We start from the raw sequence: 5,473 nt of genomic DNA, 5'->3' as shown, positions 1-5,473 counted from the left end.
CAAGAACTCCTTCTTCTGACTTGTCCCATTGTTCACAGGATTCCTTTCAGAAGTGTACATGAATTGGTTATTTGCAACCATTTCAATGAGCTCTTGAGCCTCTGTAGGCGTCTTCTTCAAATGAAGAGATCCTCCAGCAGAGCTATCCAAAGACATCTTGGATAGTTCAGAGAGACCATCATAGAAAATACCTATGATGCTCCATTCAGAAAGCATGTCAGATGGACATTTTCTGATTAATTGTTTGTATCTTTCCCAAGCTTCATAGAGGGATTCTCCATCCTTCTGTCTGAAGGTTTGGACTTCCACTCTAAGCTTACTCAATTTTTGAGGTGGAAAGAACTTTGCCAAGAAGGCATTGACTAGCTTTTCCCAAGAATCAGGCTTTCTTTAGGTTGAGAGTCCAACCATATTCTAGCTCTGTCTCTTACAGCAAAAAGGGAATAGCATCAGTCTGTAGACCTCAGGGTCAACCCCATTAGTCTTGACTGTGTCACAGATTTGCAAGAATTCAGCTAAAAACTGATGAGGATCTTCCAATGGAAGTCCATGGAACTTGCAATTCTGTTGCATTAGAGAAACTAATTGAGGCTTAAGCTCAAAGTTGTTTGCTCCAATGGCAGGGATAGAGATGCTTCTCCCATAGAAGTCGGGAGTAGGTGCAGTAAAGTCACCCAGCACCTTCCTTGCATGTTGGCATTGTTGTTGTTTTCGGCTGCCATGTCTTCTTCTTTGAAGAATTCGGTCAGGTCCTCAACAGAGAGTTGTGCCTTAGCTTCTCTTAGCTTTCGCTTCAAGGTCCTCTCAGGTTCAGGGTCAGCTTCAACAAGAATGCCTTTGTCTTTGTTCCTGCTCATATGAAAGAGAAAAGAACAAGAGAATGTGGAATCCTCTATGTCACAGTATAGAGATTCCTTGAGGTGTCAAAGGAAACGAGAAATAGGAAGAAGAAGGAGAAGAAGAATTCGAACTTTAATTAGATAAGGTTCGAATTGTGCACTGAGAATGAGTGGTACTCCATAAATAGAAGGATGTGAGAAGGAGGAAAGTAATTTTTCGAAAATTAAAATATTTTGAAAACATTTTTGAAAAATACTAATTGATTTTCGAAAATAAAAGTGGAAAAGAAATCAAGTGATTTTTGAAAAAGATTTTTAAATTAGAAATCAAAAAGATTTGATTGAAAACCATTTTGAAAAAGATGTGGTTAAGAAGATATGATTGGTTTTAAAAAGATGTGATTGAAAAGATATGATTTGAAAACAATTTTAAAAGATATGATTTGAAAACAATTTTAAAAAGATATGATTTTAAAAATAATGACTTGCCTAACAAGAAAAGATATGATTCAAACATGAAAACTTCCTCAACAGAAAAGGCAAAAAATGTTCAATCAAATCATTAATTGTTAGTAAGTATCTTTGAAAAAGGAAAGAAATTAATTTTGAAAACATTGATTGAAAAGATATGATTTGAAAAAGATTGATTTTGAAAAACTTTGAAAACTTGAAAAAAATTGATTTTGAAAACAAAATCTTCCCCCTAGCACCATCCTGGCGTTAAACGCCCAGAATGGTATCCATTCTGGCATTTAACGCCCAAAATGCACCCTTTTTGGGCGTTAAACGCCCAACCAGGTGCCCTGGCTGGCGTTTAAACGCCAGTCTGTCTTCTTCACTGGGCATTTTCGAATGCTCAGCTTTTTCTATATAATTCCTCTGCAGTATGTTCTGAATCTTCAATTCTTTGTATTATTGACTTGAAAAGACACAAATTAAAAATATTTTTGGATTTTTAATAATAAGGAATAATCAAAATGCAACTGAAATCAAATAACAATGCATGCAAGATACCAAACTTAGCAGTTTGTATACTACTGACACTAACAAAATGAGAATGCATATGAGAAACAACAAAACACTCAAGTCAATATAATTCAAAGATCAAAACAAGGAAATCATCAAGAACAACTTGAAGATTAATTAAGACACATGCATAAATTCAAAAAAATGCAAGAAGAACAGAAACATGCAATTGACACCAAACTTAAAATGATACTCTAGACTTAAACAAGAAATATTTTTGGTTTTATGATTTTGTAATTTTTTTGGTTTTTTCGAAAATTAGGTGAAAAGGAAAATAAAGGTATCAAAATTCTTAATGAGAATTCCAGGAATCATGCAATGTTAGTCTAAAGCTTTAGTCTAAAGGAATTAGACATAGCTAGCTAAGCTTCAGCAGACATTGCATTCAAGCTAAATTGATGATGATCAATTAGCTTTGGTGATGATAAGAACATCACCTTGAAACACTAGAATTCATTCTTAAGACTCTGAAGAAAAATACCTAATCTAAGCAACAAGATGAACCGTCAGTTGTCCATACACAAACAATCCCCGGCAATGGGCCAAAAACTTGGTGCACGAAATTGTGATCACTACAACTTCGCACAACTAACCAGCAAGTGCACTGGGTCGTCCAAGTAATACCTTACGCGAGTAAGGGTCGATCCCACGAGATTGTTGGTATGAAGCAAGCTATGGTCACCTTGTAAATCTCAGTCAGGCAGACTCAATGGGTATAGTGGTAACGAATAAAGCAATAAGATAAAGATAGAGATACTTATGCATATCATTGGTGAGAGCTTCAGATAAGCGAATGAAGATGCCTTCCCTTCCGTCTCTCTGCTTTCCTACAGTCTTCATCCAATCCTTCTTACTCCTTTCCATGGCAGCTCGTGTAGGGTTTCACCGTTGTCAGTGGCTACCTCCCATCCTCTCATTGGAAATACGTCCCTGATGCTCTGTCACAGCATCGGCTATCCATCTGTCGGTTTCATCAGGCCGGAATAGAATCCAGTGATTCTTTTGCGTCTGTCACTAACGCCCCGCCCTCAGGAGTTTTGAAGCACGTCACAGTCATTCAATCATTGAATCCTACTCAGAATACCACAGACAAGGTTTAGACCTTCCGGATTCTCTTGAATGCCGCCATCAGTTCTCGCCTATACCACGAAGATTCCGATTAAAGAATCCAAGAGACATTCACTAGAGCCTTGGTTGCTAGAACAAAAATGGTTGTCAGTCACCTTGTTCATGAGTGAGAATGATGATGAGTGTCACGGATCATCACATTCATCAGTTGAAGAACAAGTGATATCTTAGAACAAGAACAAGCGGAATTGAATGGAAGAACAATAGAATTGCATTACTACTCGAGGTACAGCAGAGCTCCACACCTTATTCTATGGTGTGTAGAAACTCCACCGTTGAAAAATACATAAGAACAAAAGTGATCATTGGTTTCGGCCCCAGAGAGGAACCAGAAGAACCAAGATGAAATACAATAGTAAAAGGTCCTATATATAGAAAACTAGTAGCCTAGGGTGTACAGAGATGAGTAAATGACATAAAATCCACTTCCGGGCCCACTTGGTGTGTGCTTGGGCTGAGCAATGAAGCATTTTCGTGTAGAGACTCTTCTTGGGTTAAACGCCAGCTTTTATGCCAGTTTGGGCGTTTAACTCCCATTTAGGTGCCAGTTCCGGCGTTTAACGCTGGAATTTCTGTAGGTGACTTTGAACGCCGGTTTGGGCCATCAATCTTGGGCAAAGTATGGACTATCATATTTGCTGGAAAGCCCAGGATGTCTACTTTCCAACGCCGTTGAGCGCGCCAATTGGGCTTCTGTAGCTCCAGAAAATCCACTTCGAGTGCAGGGAGGTCAGAATCCAACAGCATCTGCAGTCCTTTTGAGTCTCTGGATCAGATTTTTGCTCAGACTCCCTCAATTTCAGCCAGAAAATACCTGAAATCACAGAAAAACACACATACTCAGTAAAGTCCAGAAAAGTGAATTTTAATTAAAAACTAATAAAAATATAATAAAAACTAAACTAAAACTACTAAAAACATACTAAAAACAATGCCAAAAAGCGTATAAATTATCCGCTCATCACTTATACCACAAAGACTCCGATCTTTCAGAATGGAGGCTAAGAGATACATGCTCGATCTAAGGTAGAGCTGAAGTGGTTGTCAGGCACGCATTCATAGGTTGAGAATAGTGATGAGTGTCACGGATCATCACATTCATCATATTGAAGTGCAGCGAATATCTTAGAATAAGAATAAGCATGAATTGAATAGAAAACAGTAGTAATTGCATTAATACTCGAGGAACGGCAGAGCTCCACACCCTTAATCTATGGTGTGTAGAAACTCCACCGTTGAAAATACATAAGTGAAAATAGGGTAGGCATGGCCGAGAGGCCAGCCCCCCAATGTCTAATATTCCCAGATTCCAAGATGAAAATACAATAGTAAAAGGTCCTATTTATAATGAAACTAGCTACTAGGGTTTACAGAAATAGGTAAATGATGCAGAAATCCACTTCCGGGCCCACTTGGTGTGTGCTTGGGCTGAGCATTGAGCTTTACACGTGTAGAGGCTTCTCTTGGAGTTAAACGCCAGCTTTTATGCCAGTTTAGGCATTTAACTTCAACTTTTATGCCAGTTTTGGCGTTTTGACTTCAGAATAGGGCAGAGAAGAGGCGTTTGAACGCCAGTTTGCGTCGTCAAAACTCGAGCAAAGTATGGACTATTATATATTGCTAGAAAGCTCTAGATGTCTACTTTCCAACGCAATTGAGAGCGCGCCATTTGAAGTTCTGTAACTTCAGAAAATCCACTTAGAGTGCAGGGAGGTCAGAATCTAACAGCATCTGCAGTCCTTTTTCAGTCTCTGAATCAGATTTTTGCTCAGGTCCCTCAATTTCAGCCAGAAAATACCTGAAATCACAAAAAAACACACAAACTCATAGTAAAGTTCAGAAATGAGAATTTTGCTTAAAAACTAATAAAAATATACTAAAACTAACTAAATCATACTAAAAACTATATAAAAACAGTGCCAAAAAGCGTATAAATTATCCGCTCATCAGAAGCACCAAAACAATTCCCAATTTTCTAGCTTCTATCTGCATTAGCTTTGCAAATTGATAGCACACACAAACCACAAATGGTGTTAGAAATAATGATCTCTGTTTGAAGAGGCAACAATTCGCACACTTGAGACCAATAATCTTCTCAAACAAAAAAGAAAACCCTAACGAAGCAAGAAGCAGAAACTCATAAAATTAGGAAGCCCCAAAAATAGAACCCCCAATTATTGTAGGTGGTCTGCGATTACTTCTTGGCTACCAGAAAGCTAAAACCATTCATGCAGTAAAACCCACAATTCCTATCAATGTCATATCCAGAAGCTGCAACCCCTAATTAAAAACCCTAAAATTGGAACCCAAAACCTCCCAAATTTCACAGAACAAACTGAAAATCGATACATACCTTCTCAGGTGAGCGGCGATAACGATGCTGAGCAGTGACAATGAGCACACGTGACGATGATGCTGAGTGGCGACGGTGAGTGCACGAGATGGCGATGCTGAGGCGACGGTCAGCGCACGTGGTGCAC

General features: G+C 38.6%; 1 non-coding gene across 1 annotated transcript; it reads left to right on the top strand.

Moving 5' to 3' along the window:
- Positions 1 to 214: 214 nt before the first annotated feature.
- On the top strand, positions 215 to 318 carry LOC130971118 (small nucleolar RNA R71). The gene has a single exon (XR_009082349.1). It is a non-coding gene; the product is annotated as a small nucleolar RNA R71 (small nucleolar RNA).
- Positions 319 to 5,473: the final 5,155 nt, after the last annotated feature.

The sequence above is a fragment of the Arachis stenosperma genome, chromosome 3 (genome assembly GCF_014773155.1).
Source record: "Arachis stenosperma cultivar V10309 chromosome 3, arast.V10309.gnm1.PFL2, whole genome shotgun sequence".
Classification (NCBI taxonomy): domain Eukaryota; kingdom Viridiplantae; phylum Streptophyta; class Magnoliopsida; order Fabales; family Fabaceae; genus Arachis; species Arachis stenosperma.
The sequence above is the reverse complement of the archived record's forward strand: the minus strand, read 5'-3'. Positions and strand labels throughout refer to the sequence as shown.